Raw genomic sequence first — 16,230 nt, forward strand, 5'->3', positions numbered from 1 at the left:
ATTTGAAATGACTATATAGATAGTCCTTAACGTACAACCACAATTGAGCCCAAAATTTCCATTGCTAATATTGCTAACTTGCAAGGCAGTTGTTGAGTTGTGCCCCATTTTGGGATATTTTTCCCACAGTTGTTAAGCAAATCACTGCAATTGGTAAGTGAATCATATGGTTGTTAAATGAATCTGGCTTCCCCCATTGACTTTACTTGTTGGAAGCTGGTTGAGAAGATTACAAATGGTGATCACGTGACCCTGAGGCAGTGCAACTGTCATAAGTATATGCCAGTTGCCAGTTGCCTGGATTTTGATCATGTGACCATGAGGATTCTGCAATGATTGTAAAAAAACAGTGCTCTTATTTGTCAGCGCTGTTGTAATTTCTAACAGCCATTAAATGAATGGTTATAAGTCAAAGACCATCTGCAATTGTAACTCTATCCAAATGTAGCTGAACAATCATTCCCATTAATTTGTCTATGTGAGCAAGTGACAGGTTTATTCCAAAGGTAAAAGGGTTAGGTTTTATGAAAAAGACTAGTTTAATATATACAATATTGTTGGTTAATTCTGTAATTTCTCCTGCCAAAAGCAACTCAGATTGCAGGTGAGTATTTTAATTATGATTCTCATCAAGCAAGAGGTTGGATTACACTGCAAATCCTGAAAAACGTAGAAATCTGCTTAATATTAACTGTACATATTAGGTATTAATACATCTACGGCATTATGAAAAGTGGGGAAACAGTACTATAGAAGGAATAAACAGCGCCCACCTTACCATCTTGAAGGGCTCTGAAGATGTGGCTCATTGCTCAGGCCCTTGGCGAACAATAATTATTACATTTATTACAATAAATGTAATAGTTATTATAAAATTATTATTTAGTATATGTTGATATTGATTAGCCGGGACACTACAGTGTGAGTACAAAGCAGTTGTTTGGCTGCTGCTGATTGATTGTTCATTCTGTTCATACTCACACACTATCCAGAGTGCACCCTGGGGGCAGACTAGCTCCACACTCATAAAACTTGACCATGTGCAGTCTCAAGCCTTGCAGTATCACCCAGGGCTTTTTTTTTTTCACCTCCAAAGGTACCTTGCGTGTGGGTATCACATTTGAGGAGGTCCAGCACTGGTTGAATTTATACTGCTGCTCAAAGCATGCGTTTCCCCACCTAAGTGGTACCTATTTATCTACTTGCATGCAACATGCTTTCGAACTGACAGGAGCTGGGTCAAATAATGAGAGCTCACTCAATCACACAATGCTTAAACTCAAACCACCAGAATACAGACCTTCTTTAGCATCATTAAGCCACTGAGCCACTGCTCCTCACATTATATAAAAGAAAGAATATGATGAACATATATGGCCCAGAGTATACTTATGAGATCTGTTCTTATATCTGGTATAAGTAACTGCAGCAATAGTTGGAAAAGTATAGCATATGTTTTTTCAGAAAAACCGGCAGGTAGAAGAATCTGGTTTTGTAATGTACACAATTGAATTATGGGAAAAATAGAACTGGTAGCAGCCATTTCGTCAGCTCTCTGATTGTTTTTGACAAGCCACTGGATGAGAGTCATTCTAACAAAGCAGTCAGAAGTAACTGAACCCTATTTATAAATGAAAAACACTCCCTGTAGCTGTTGAATATATTAGAAATAACCAACTGTACGTCTAAAGCAACCCAGTTTTCTACCTGTGTATTGTAAAAACACATTGTTATTTCTTTGCTATTATTCTTAGACAGAAGCAATATGTACAGTAAGCCATGGTTAAAAGCATAGAAGCCCTGCCAAATAAAATTGGGTGGCAATGCTACAATCTAGGTAACAAATACTGCATCATTACAAAGTAGGGCTGGATCCAGTGGTGGGATTCAGCTGGTTCACACCGGTTCGATAGAACTGGTAACTAATTTTTTGTTCGGCAAAGTGGCTGATGCCCTAGCCCTTTTTTGCAGGGCCCAGAATGGACCGCTGGAAGTGCATGGATGCCACTTCCGGAAGTCCGTTCTGAGCCTGGGAGGCCTCCCCGGCTCAGAACAGACTTCCGGAAGTGGTGTACATGCAGAGAACTGGTTGTTCAGCTGTTTGAATCCTCCCACTGGCTAGATCCAAACAAGGGGATTAAAATCAAAAGTGTGTAATAATTCAGGACAGACAAAAAAGACCCATTTACCAGTCTATTCCCTCTAGAAATTTTTTTAGAACTGAGACTAAAATGTCATCCTATTTTTACCTCATGCTTCTGAAGGTGTCTTCATCTCTGTTTATTTTCAGATTGGAGGCTTACAGAGAGCAACTTTCTGCTTTAGTCTGAGCAACAGCAGCAACAGCCTACCACTTACCATTTATATATATTCCCTATAGCAGGAGTAGGCAACGTTGGCTCTTTTATGACTCATGGACTTCAACTCCCAGCAGGCATTCTGGGAGTTGAAGTCCACGAGACATAAAAGAGCCTAGGTTGCCTACCCCTGCCCTATAGGAATAGGTCACAGCTCCCTTACTCTATCCATTTCTCCCCCCCCAAAAAAGTTACATTTTTCAGGCAAGAAGAAAGGTTATTTTCATTATTCAAGATCCACCAAAGATTCAACAAAATTAGGTAGGGGTATAAGTGAATAGGCTTCCCACTGAAGATGGCATAATGGGATATGAATAGATGAGATATTCAAAGGAAGTTTTTTTAAAAAATAAGTCATGCCTGCAGTCACTTTTCTTGTCTTTTTGTAGCATCCATCAGTCAAATTAAAATCTCCAGATGACGATCAGCAGAGTTGCCTTTCGCTAACATGGGTGGCAAACAAGTTTAATAAATAATAAATTTTATGTCTTGTCTCACTCCAGAAATGATGGTTACAATCAAACCAAGATATCATGCTTGGTTTATACCTCATTCTAAACTATAATGTATCTTGATTCTTTGTAGCTTAATATAGTGTGTGATATGTGAACCTAGTCTTTTTGTTGATTTAATATTATGATGTACAAAAGCAGATAGCCACATATTTGCAACTTGAAAAAAATGCAGCTCATTTTCAGTTTAGAACTTCCTGGTTTAATTATGCTTCACATGGAAAATGTATGTTCATGGAGGCCATGCATTTAATAATCTGAATTGGACCAATGATAAACTATGAGAAGTTATAAAAGAATAACTATTATTATTTAAACAATAGTAGTAAATTGGATAGATTCAAACATGGTAAAGGAAATTTTACAGCATATTGAAAAGGAAGCAAAATTGGGTAATAGGGCCACATTCCTATCAGGCTTAGAGTAAATATTTCTTCCATGATTAATGTTTAATATTATTAAATACCTAGTAAATCCCACAGCATTCATTGCGAGTGATTACAGTGATAGGGATCACTATCATTTTGCAAGTTAGGATTTGAAATTCCTACATTGCATATGTATTTGATGCTTCTTATATGATTCGTCAGACTGCTTTTTAGAATATGTGTTATGTTGATATTTTCTGTAGAAAAATAAACACTAATTTTCAAGACATGATTTAAGTGGGTTACATTCTCTCATCATCTGAGGGAAAATAATTAAAATAAAAGCAATGAAGCCAAATCATGAGCCTATTGGAGAAAAGGGAATATAGGGAAGAGAAGAAATACAGCAACAATTACACATCATTTTTTTAAAAGGCCCTTCATCTTTTTTTCTTCTTGATCTTTAAACAAAGAGTTTTTTCATATACATTCCCAGTTTTATAGAATGTAGAGGATAGCTGAAAGCCAGTCTGATTGTCAAAAATATGTTATTTCACCCCGTCAAGAATCTCTTCCTTTTCTGATGTCATGGGACTAATCAGAACATTAAAAAATTGCTTGATGGTTGAATCCTCATTCTCAAGCCCCCTGGCTGGTGGAATATTAATGACAATACTTTGTTCTTCTAATTATGCCATGGTTTTAAAAAAAGATTATTTTAAAATATTTACCATGGGAAAAATGAAAGCTGCATTACATCTATTAAAGTATCATTATTCTTGTATTAGAGACCATTGCTAAGTATAAATATTCACTCACTTCAATGTCTATTTTGGATATAAATCAGATAATCACATGAAACAATAAAAAGTGACAATATCTTCTTTTATTTTCTCTTTCAAATCCTTGGAACAAAAGTTATTTTAGCAGACATGAAAACTGGGTTTAATGCTCTGTTCAACAATAATACTCCTTGATATGAGATGGTATTGTTTCAATATATATTACAGGGTTTTTACAATAACAAAACAAAATATCTTATGTCTTTCTAAATGGAAAAGTTGTGGGGGAGTGAGTATGTGGCTTCCTGTGGAGAAGAAAGTCAAGCAACTGAATTGCATTTTTGACTGGAAAACAGCCTATTTACACTCCCCTCTGAAGAGTGTTGTTTGTCACAGTGTTAAAAGGTCAACCCAGCCAATAAATATCCACAGAGTGAGCACTGTGCCCCTTTGTGATCATGACAGATTATTTAGAAAATGCATGAATAGTTGGAGATCTCTCTCAGGGTCACTGGAAGATACTACTTTGAAATCTAGGACTTGCATTAAATCAAATGCATGGAGAATTCTAAGGGACGTTTTGAGAAAGCTTTTACAATTTTGTATGGTTTCCATGGAATGCTACTGAGGAAAAAGACTATCAACCTTAATGAAGAAGCAAAACAACATATCCCTCTGAGAACATCAGTGTCTGTGACATCTAGTCCTTCAATAGCAGAATGTTCAGGATAGTTTTCTCAAACTTGACAACTTAAAAGATGAGTGGATTTCAACACCCAGAATTTTCCAGCTATCCATGGAGACTCCATTACTGTAAAAGGAGACTGTAAAGGAGATGGCAGAAGAATTGTACTTTCAGACTTGCAAGGTTGATGTTAACCTTACTGGGTAGACCAGATAGGAAACACAACCAGATGAGTGAATTCTACTTTATTGTAAATATACATTAACAGATTCTTGCAAATCTAAAAATACAATTCCTCTACCATCTCTTTTATACTCTGAGAAACTACAGAGGGTCTCTTTGGAGCCTCTTATCCTATCTGCTATCCTGGTGTGACTATGCTGTCTCTTATCCAATAATTCCCTAGAGAGCATTTCTTAGGCTAGTTTCCCAAGGTCTTTCCCACACACTGGCATCAGAATTTGGAAAGCTAATTTAAATTAAAATGCTAGACTAAGTGCCTTTTAATAGTAGAGGAATCCTTAAATGTGTCGTCTCACCTCACATAATTTGATCAAGAAAAAGTGAATGCTATATCTCTTAATAACGACAACACAACCCTTCTAGAAAATTTAGACTAAACTGATCTGGGGAAAAGTCTGACATCTGTTAAAAGAAGAAGAAATGCATCACCAACAAAGGAGACAAAAGGAGGATATTAATTTGTATAGTATTTACATATGTAATCTTTAAAACAGAGATACATTCAACATCGACTAATATGATGTTCCATTAAGTGTGGAGGCTAGGATGTGAGAGAAGCTCATCCCACAAGGTAGAGTATATATTGCTATGCCCCAACTGTGGTTTGGTTGTTATTTTCTGTGGCGTTTTGTTATAGTGATTTTTTTTATTTTATATACAACCTGGAGTTAATTTTTTTAAAGTTGGGCAGCTCTATAGAATCGAGTAATTAATTAATCAATCAATCAAATTAATGAATTATTATTAAGGTTTTTTTACCCCAATGGAGAAATGATAGAAAACTTCAAGACTCCTGTTCCAACTTTCTCTACTTCTTTATATTTAAATATTTAAATGGTTGATCTTTATGCTAGATATGAACCAGACAACCTTTCAGATAGATGAGCTTAAAGGGTATAGACCCACTGTATTTCAGACTAAAGTCTAGTGGCTAGTTACCAGCTGTTCCAGCCCAATTCCCAATAAATGGAGGCACACTGGATGAGAACTCTGGAGGCAAGTGGATACAAAACCATGCACAGGTAACTAACCTTGGATTTTCTTGATGTCAGTTTGGCACTGAGAAGTTCTTGAGCTCTTTATTGTCAGTCATGCCAAGGAATTGATTCTTCAGGGTTAGCTGATTCCCCAGAAAGCATTCTAGGTTTTGTATCATAGCTATAGCATTCAACTTTCTATTCCAATTAGAGGCATGGTAGTCAAGGGAATAAAGAATTGATGCTTAAACTTTGAAGTGCTTGGTTTCAGTTTGATGATATCCAAATCATTATAGATATTCCAGCCATATAAATAATGATTCCTTGTTAATTTGTCATAGGTCTAAATTTGGTCACAAAGGGAAATGAAGTTTGATATATTATTACTGCAAAAATGGTTAGTATATACAATATATAGTACAAAGAAAATAGAAGCAACTGAATTTGTAGATTGGCATAGAAAAACATGAGAGTAAGTATTGATCAAAGTCTTAAGAGTTCAACATAATTCAGATAATAAAGTTGACACAAAGCTGATTATTATTTACAAACATCTGGTATGAAAAATTCTAGAATTTTTAAATATTTTCTATATTTTCCATTATTTTGCTTCTATGAATAATTGTATTTTATTTTTAAAAATCAAATGCAATATTTGGAAAGTGAGGTGAATCCCTACTTTTCATTTGCAGTGATAAATCTAAGACATCAAAATATGATCCCAATCTCATTCTAATATTTTGTAATTCTTGCACACCTCCATTAGGACAGTGACTTTGATAGACCAAAGAGAAAAAGATATGTGTTGGCATAGGATGTAAAGAAAGAAAATGGGTATCAGATGAACATTTTGTCCCCAAGCTCTCAAAGGCTTTTAAAAATCTTTGATATAGATTAAAAATAAAACTCTACCCACTTCAAGAATAGATAGAGGAAGTCATACATTAGTTTTAAAGATCTCATCTTAATTTCATTTTTGTCTTCTTAAAAGAAAGATAGGGAAGAACATAATACAACACTGAACTAAAAAAAAAGCCTTCTGGCTTTAGAAGCATAATCGCAAATCCACATATGTGGGATATAATTAATTGTAGAAAAGTCCTAATTTAATAGATGAGACAAGAAGTTTTTTCATATGGAATACTTGATTATTAATGATGCTTAAAGCAAAAGAACTATTTGGGATCTTAACTAGAGACTCTTCTAATCACCCAGGCTGGAATATACGGTACTATCATTCTTACCCCAATTATATTGCCAATAATAGAGACAGAAATGTATGAGGCATTAAGCGGTTGTGTCCACACAACAGATGTGTCGCTCCAATGCATATCTGGTTGGCTACAGGATTTCAAAGCCAATGAGGGAGCCCATGAAGCTGGAAAGGAAAAGATCTCTTTGATGCTATGCTAAGCAGGATAGTCTTAATGCATCTAATTCTAATCCATTTTGATTAATATCCCCAAATGAGTTTTACTGACAACTGATTTTGTTTTATGGAGAAAATGATTGAAGAGGTTACAATCCCACTGCAATAAAAGCAGAATTGCTACATGGAAGAGTTAATATCTTCCCCCAAACAAGCAAGATGAAAACTTCTACCTCACGTTTTTCTTTAATTAACTCCTCTCTGGGTTGCTTCTGGTCTTATCTTCACCCTCCTGGCAGAAAACAAAAGACAGGGGCTTTGTCTGGTTTGGCCTTATGTAACCATGCTGAAGGGAAGGCAGGTCACAGTTTTCTCACAGTGCCTGGAAAGGTTTGGGGAGTGATTGATGGGAACATCGGAAGCTGTTTTACATTAAATCAGTCTACTAATGGTTTACTCATAATAGCTAGTGGCTTTACCACTTAAGTAGAAGTCTTGAAAACTGGGATCTTTTATTAAAGATGTCTAGAATTGAATCTTGACTTTCTATTGACCAGTAATTTATTTCTTACACAGAACCAAACCCAACATGAAAGTTAAATTAATAAATATCATATAATAGGGCAACCCTAAAACTATATCAACTAAACATAGTCACTATCAATAGAGAAGAATATTTGTAGCTCAGTGTTGAAATGAGGGGTCCTTGGTACTATCTGAGCTTTGCTATTTTCTTGCAAACATTTCATTACCAAACTAGATAATATCATCAGTGCTACTAGGGAGTGGGGTTTGCTCTTATTTTATATTCAGGTGGCTTGCCCTGTCAGTAGGAGTAGGAGTGGTCGTAGTGGTTCCTTGGTTGGGCTGCTTACTATTAGCTTGCTGGGGGTATTGTTTGCTTCTTGATTGTTGGTCTAATGCTAATCTTGGTATTAATCTCTGCTCATCTGGACGTTGATTGCTGGTGAAGTATTTTGATCTTTTTGTTCCCTTGTTGGCTTCTTGATTGTCTCTTTTGAATCATATGTAGATTTTTATGTCTATGTGCCTATTGATAGCTGATCTGTCAAAGTGCCAGGCTTCCAGGAATTCTCTCGTGTTTTTGGCCTCCACTTGGTCTAGGATGGTAATAGTTTCCCAGTTAAAACTATGGTTGAATCTGTCCATTGTTATGAAATTAAGGAGTTTTCATCTTGTCTTCTGACTGCTAGTTGGTGCTCATGGATGCATTCTGCTAAACTTCTGCCTGTTTGTCCTACGTAGTAGCTGTTGCAGTCCTTACACTGTATATTATAGATAATGCCTGCTTTTCTTCTGGAACTGCTGACTCTTTTGGTTTACTTAGGATGTTTCAGAAGGCTTTACTGCTTTGTGTGCTGCAATGGTAGTGATAGTCTGTTGGTGGTTTTGATGCATAGCGGTGTTATTCTTTTCACAGCTTATGTTGGTTGTGCTGCATTGGGTTAAGTGGTCAGGCACTTTTCGATGAAGTTGCATGGATATCCATTTTGTTGGAAGATGTATGGATGGCCTGTTTTCTTTTTGTTGTTTACTGTTGCTGCACTGTGTTTGTGCTTACCTGAAAAGTGTTCTGACACAGCTTCTCTTATGGGAAATAGGGTTATTACCTTGATAGCAGACTCCTGATTTGGTGAAAAATGATGCATTTCTGCCATTTTCCTAACTGTAGGGAGAGTGGGGGCTAAATACATCTCTTGGGCTGTTCATTATTATAATCCTGAGAGAAAGCCCTTCCAGTTATCTAAATTTCTGGCACTTGATGGGTAGGTAAGGAATAAAACCTTCAAAAGAGCATATCTTCTGTTCTAAGTAACCAAGCAGAATCAGAGGAGAGACAGTCCCACAGCCAGATCTGAAGCCATTTAGGGTTGTAAAGGTCATATCAAGCTTAAATTGTACCCAGTAGGAATTTGGTAACAATATAGAAGTATTGGCCTCACAGGTTCCATGAAACCTACAAGGCAAACGGCATTGTCATTGAATTTTGCATTAATTGCAATTACAAGACACATTTCAAGTGGAGCCCTATCGTAACAGCACACTGCAGTAGAACTGTTATCAGCAGAATACATCGCTTTGGGGATGAAATATGATGTACTCAACATTTTCCTAATGCTATTCAGGGACAACCATTCAAATATTAAATTCATTCTCCCAACTTTGCAGTTTTACTTATTGACCAATTATTCATTCCAAAATCTAAAAAGAAAGAAAAACAAAGGAACCAAGAACAAATCCCACCTCCCAGCAACAAAAGCAGCAGGACCAGTTATAAACCTGCCTGTCGTGCTATTGTGCTTCTAGTAAAGGACTGTGATTTTTATTACTTCCTGTGATAAGCTGCCAAACTGGCCAGACAAGGAAAACAAATGTGTGGTCCCAAGTTTCTGTATCACCAGATGGTTAGGAAAATCAATCACTGAAATCTAGAAAAGTTTTTACAACTTTTTTTTCCCAGGAAATTTCAGTGATTTTTACTCTTGATCAGTATTGTATCAGTATCACAACTTTCTTCTCAATTTTAAATAGTTTCAACATGAAATGTTTCACATAATTACCATTCCAGTGGTAGATTTGGTCATCTTAAAGCTGCACCTGCAAACAAATACTCTAGTTGTTTCACTTTAGCACTGTTTTCAGTTGCACTGCCAGTAGAAAATTCATATTCTTTACATCAGTCTAAAATTGCAGGATCTATTTCTTAAACTGTGAGTGCTCACAGAAGAATTTCCCGTGTGCTTGACAGAATCCCAGTCCATCCTGTTATATGGATTTAGAGGATTTAAAATAGAAGAAGAGGAAGTTGTCTCTCCTGACAATAATGCTTATGGTCCCATAAAGTAGAGGTCTCCAAACTTTCTGGACCAGAGAGAAGGAGAGCAGCTTCAAAATTGGTGCATGCGCACACATGGGACCATACACCCTGGTGCAGCACTAGCAGCCCCTGTTCGTGTATGTGGCATGCACTGGTGTTGTGCGCATGCACAAATAGCCATTTCCCCCCCCCCCGCGATGGCTAGCGGCCCATTCATCATGCATGCGCTAACAGGCCGTGCAACCCACCTGGGCTAGCAGCCCCCTTCGTGCATGTGCAAACGGGCCACGGACACTCGCCCCATGCTAGCATTCCTGTTTGCGCCCACATGCATGCATGTAATAATATTGGAGAATTTCTGCTTTGCCTGAAAAAAAAACAGAGAAATTTTCCATCGAATTCTGAACAATTAGAAAGAAACATTTGTTCCCTTTCTAATGAAATGATCTCTGGAGCCTTCAAGACTGCCTCATGAAGGTCAAAATCATAAAGTCCTTTCTTTAGTCATTTTTCAGCCTAGAATGAAAGTGTAACTAGGATTTTGCATTATTGGGTTTTTTTCAGTTGTCATGAACTGTGATGTTTACAACAGAAAACCCTTTCTTAATTTTAAAGTATGAACTGAGGAGGGAAGCTTTTTTTTCTTTGTTCTACAAATATGGGATTAATTCTACTGCCACATCTGTATGTGTATATTAAAAGACTGCAATGGCTTTCCAAAGCTCCAAATAATGTGTGAAATTCTAATAGACCCATTCATATGAGTATTTGGCAGTTGGCACTCCCATGCCCCCTCTAAACCTCATACCATCTTTAAGAATCCTGTCGAAACTGAGCAGGCACCATGCCAACAGATTGCTTTATGTGTTAGAGCCTTGACTCAGACTAGATGGGAACAAAATGACTTGAATGTCAAGGTTTATTATCTTCATAGGGGAAAACTATTTACAACAACAAAAAAAGAACTATTCTGGATGGACCTCCTCCAAGGCAGCGCCAAGAACATTAACAATTCCAGCCCAGTGAGTCATTTTTCCCCTCCCCTTTAATACAGAGGAATCTTTTAAAAAGTAGTTTCACTCCAGATTAATGCCAAACAATAAATAAATAAATGTTTTGTTTTGTTTTGTTTTAAAGCAGACCTAGAAACGGCAAGGCAGCCCATATTCTGATGCCTTAACATCAAAAACAAGGCAGCCCAAATCCTCATTCTCATAACATGTAGAGTTGGCACCTGGACAATATACAAATCCTATTACATAATTAATTAATTAACCCTCCATGTGCAGGTGGCCGTGTTCAGAACAAAGCAAAAATTTATGTTTTTATTCATTTATTTATCAAATTTGTATAGCTGTCCATCTCACCAAGCATAGCTCTGGGCAGTGCACAGCAATTGTATAGATTTCTTCCCTACAGTTGCTTACAGTTTAATATTCAGTTCACAGAACAAGGAAGCATAGCAGCTGGAAAAACTGGAAATTAGTAAGAATGGAGAAGGTGTTTGATTTAGTTTTTGCTTGCCTATGGAGAAATTGAAGGATTATTTTTAAGATCCAAAAAGTCATAACTTTAATTCAATATTCAGGAAGGAAGAAGAAATGGTAGACATTTCTGAGGAAGAAGGAATTCTTCAGATGACAGAACTGAAGAAGTGAAGGCCATGAGCAGAGACTGTATCTAAGAGAAGGAAAGAGAGAAAGACCATGGGGGATTCTGAAGATTTGGGGCTAACAAAGTTGCTTTGCAAGCAGTCTTGAATCCAGTGCAAGAGATTTAGAAAGAGAAATCAAATAAATGGGAGAAATAAGGAGAAATACTCTGGTAATAGAAAACTTGACAAATACAACAGGGCCTAAGTGTCTCATAAGAAGGTGTATGCTGAGTATCTGATAGTTTCTCATAAAAATTTTATGAGGGTAATGAAACCTTTGAAAAAAGAACCAGAGAATATCAAGGATTCCACAGTTCAGCCCTATTTATATTCTCTTCTATTAACAGATATTAGACCAAATATTTTCTGAGGTACCTTCCAACTCTATGATCAGAAATTGCTCCCATTTTTTGGGCAAGAGCATTTGGAGTTTGAGAGAAAACATGGCTAGGCAAGGAGACCCTAAATACCACCTAAGTCTCAGAAGATAAATGGATGGAGATGCTTCCTGAAATATTCTCTTTTTTAGAGAGCACTTTCTAACTTCTAGCAGAGTTACGTCTAGTAACTCTTGACATTTTTCTACTCAATATAGTAACTACATTTCCTCTTAAAGCTAGTTTACTTCACTCTTCTGGCTGATTTTTTCCCTCCAAATAATTATCTACAACTTTATCATTTTCATAGATCCTTTTATATTATCACCCTTTACCAATGCTGAAATGCTAGTATTCAGAAGAGATCTGGACTAAACCTATAAACAGAACAAAATAGGTTTATCTCAAATAGTTTCTAATAATTACTCAGTTGATATCTTTGAGCGACCAGTCCATCGGTACACATTTGGACAGTGTTTCCCAACATTAGCAACTTTAAGATGTGTGGACTTCAATTCCCAGAATTCCAGCATTGCTGGGTGTGGAATTCTGGGAACTGAAGTCCACACATCTTAAAGTTGCCAAGGTAGAGAAACACTGCATTTGGGAAAAGGCAGAAATGTATAGCAGGATTTCCAGCCCTACAAATCACTGCTTAGTTTGTGTATTTACCTCAAGTTCTGAGTGACAGCTAGATAATGGAGATAATGGAAGATTGACAAATTAAGGCAGGAATACATGGATTTGTGACAAGTTCAATTAGGAGTTGCGTCTATCAGTTGAAGAATAAAAATGGCATTCTGTAACTTTCAATCCTTTTGTCTTTGTGGTTATTTGTCATAGGCATTCTTTGTGCCTGACAACTTATTTTTGTGGTGATGAGTGAAGGCTGTCCTTGTCTACAAGCAATGCACTGAAGCAATTTAACAACCATCCTTTCTGAGTTTCAGAATTTTTGTTCAGTCTCTGCCAAATGTTTCTGAGGTGACAGCTAGAATGTATGCATGTAGGTTGGGATAAAGTGCTTCTCCCACTAGTAGCAGAAGTAAATTATCAAGCACAGCCCATTAAATACTTTTCACAATATCAATCACTAAGCTTAAATGGAAAATTCAATAGAAATGAAATGAAATATTCCTTAATTTCAAGCATAAATTTACTTAGAAAACCTCTGAATCTAGGACTTTAGTTGAGTTTAACTGTCTTTGGTGATGAGTACATCAAGATTTCAATCACAAAAGAGAGAATAATGAAATGATAAAAACAGAAAACAAATATTATTTTTCAAATCATAAACGTAACCAAGACACATTTCATTCTCATTCCATAACATTCTGTTATTACAGTTCTCATAAAATTTTTGAATTCTTATCCTGTTCATAATAGAGTATACATAATTTTGTCCCCAAAAGGGTTGAAATGTAGTATTCCTCCAAGAACTTTATATAGTGTCAGTAATGTCTCCTTGTGGATGGTTTTAAATCATCTGAAAAATTCTGCAAGCTGCTAGCTGATGTAAATACAGCTATTCTTTCTTTTGGAAAATTATTCAGGAGAAATGCTTTGAACACAAAGGTAGCACTTCTCTGCTATTCATTAGAACAGCCATATCAGTTGGCTGTTTTCATGAACAGCCAAGAGGTTCTGTGTTGGCGCTCATGAATTGTTCTTCATTTTTCAATTATTTTCAAAATGTGCATAGCTTTAATGAGTAAAACAACTGTTTATAACTTAACATTGTTTTTATGCTCAGGGTTTCTCAGCTTCTTATATGTTTACTTTTTAACAGCAGTCTATGCTAGAAAAGCAAATGGCTATTCCTTATTTTGCAGCTGTCTTCCACCAGAGTTCAGCATACAGTAGAAATACTGTAGTACTGTAGCAACAAGTTGACTACAACTGCTATCACTTCCCGCTAACCTTACTACTGCATGATAGTTACAGATAATACATTACAGTAGAGACAATACAGGCTGGTAGCCCCATCCATCAGAAATGTACCAAGTTGGGAAGACTTGCAGTATAAAGGTAAAGGTAAAGGTTCCCCCGCACATGCGTGCTAGTCGTTTCCAACTCTAGGGGCCGGTGCTCATCTCCGTTTCAAAGCCGAAGAGCCAGCACTTGTCCGAAGACGTCTCCATGGTCATGTGGCTGGCATGACTAGATGCCAAAGGCGCACGGAATGCTGTTACCTTCCCACCGTAGTGGTCCCTATTTTTCTACTTGCATTTTTACGTGCTTTTGAACTGCTAGGTTGGCAGAAGCTGGGATGAGTAACAGGTGCTCACTCTGTTACGCAGCACTCGGGATTTGACCCGCCAAACTGCCGACCATCTGATCAACAAGCTCAGCGTCCTGAGCCACCGTGTCCCTTCTTGCACTATAGGAATAACTAAAGAAATCTAGATTTTAATTTATAACCTGTCACTCAGGAGGAGACCCCACTGAGCTTAGATCAACCTGAGAAATTTTGCTGCCAGAAGTCCACGTAGTTTTCCTCAGTCCACACAGAAACACTGACTGAACTGCTTATCCTGTCATTTCAAACTCTGATATTCACTATTATACTTGAGGTAGCAGGGTAAAGGGATATGTAGCATTCATCATTTGTGTCCTGCATGAGTAGGGAATAGCTGGAAGGTTCACTGGTGCATTTTAGCATTTGTCCACTTACCCTCAAATTAGGGCTGGTTTGATGGGATTTCTCACAGAAACTCATAGAGATACATACAGATATATAGATAAAAGGCATTACCTAATTTATTATCAAAACGAAACTTCCATATTCAAGAATGGAATGGTCAGTGTTAAGGGGAGAATAACTCTGTGGTTTCACTGTAGATATGATCTTGGAGGAAGAGAAATGAAGTATGTAGATCAAAGTTGAGCATTTTTGCCCAGTCAAGGGATGCATTGCTTCATGGAATTATCTCTTGAATCAAACAGTGAGTAAGTCTCAAATCCAAAAAGATTTGGGTGTCCTTTTCTTGGTGTTTTTTTACTTGTCCAGACAACAGGTGCAAAAACCCCTCAGATAATAGAAATTTGGTGTGGACTTTTGGGAAGGATTTTGAAATTAGGAAAGATATATAAAATTAGCTGTCTGAGGGACAATACTTTACAATATACGTTAAGTGACTTTACAGTAATCCTCAACTTACAACCACAACTGAGCCCAAAATTTCTTTTGCTAAGTGATACATTTGTTAAATGACTTTTGCTGCATTTTATGACCATTCTTGCCTCAGCTGTTAAGTGAACCAGTGCAGTTGTCAAGTTAGTAATACGGTTATTAAGTGAACCTGCTTCCCCATTGACTTTCTTGTCAGAAGGTCACAAAAGGGGATCACATGACCTTGGGACACTGCAACCGTCATAAATATGAGTCAGTTGCCAAGCGTCTTGATTTTGATCATGTGGCCATGGAGATGCTGCAATGGTCAAAAAAACTTTTTCAGTGCTGTTGTAACTTTGAACTGTCACTAAATGAGCTCTTGTAAGTCGAAGACTACCTGCAGAGAGAAGGATATTTCTGTGGATCAACTTATATGTGAAAAGTCTTTGATTGGATCATCATGAAGATGAAGCCATCCCATCCCATTTAGAACCTTAGCCAAAAAAAAAGGTTGCCTTTATGAATATAGAGTGAAAAGGAAGACACAAGATATCAAAATCAGAAAATAAATTTGGCTTTTTTTTCTACTTTTTCTATGACTGGAAGGTGAAAGATATGGTTTGTTCACTTCATTCAACAAGTTATTTGCATCCAATGATGGATTAAATGCAGCAAGGAAAATAAAATAAAATTAATGCTTTCAGATTACTTACTGTGACAAATTCTACCTCTGTAGGCCCAAATATTATAAAAAATCATATATAAGTGATATTCCAGTATATGAATGCTGGTAAATAATGGAATATAAAATCATCATGCTGTTTAATTTGTTGGGAACATAAAGCAAGAAAATAAAATTATGAATATGTTTCCCAGACTTTCACATGCATTTTTTTGTCATTTTGTTTGTGACTGACCTCTGGTGGTGTGAATAACAACTGCACTATCAAAT

Source organism: Vipera berus (genome assembly GCF_964194415.1).
Source record: "Vipera berus genome assembly, chromosome: 4".
Lineage (NCBI taxonomy): Eukaryota > Metazoa > Chordata > Lepidosauria > Squamata > Viperidae > Vipera > Vipera berus.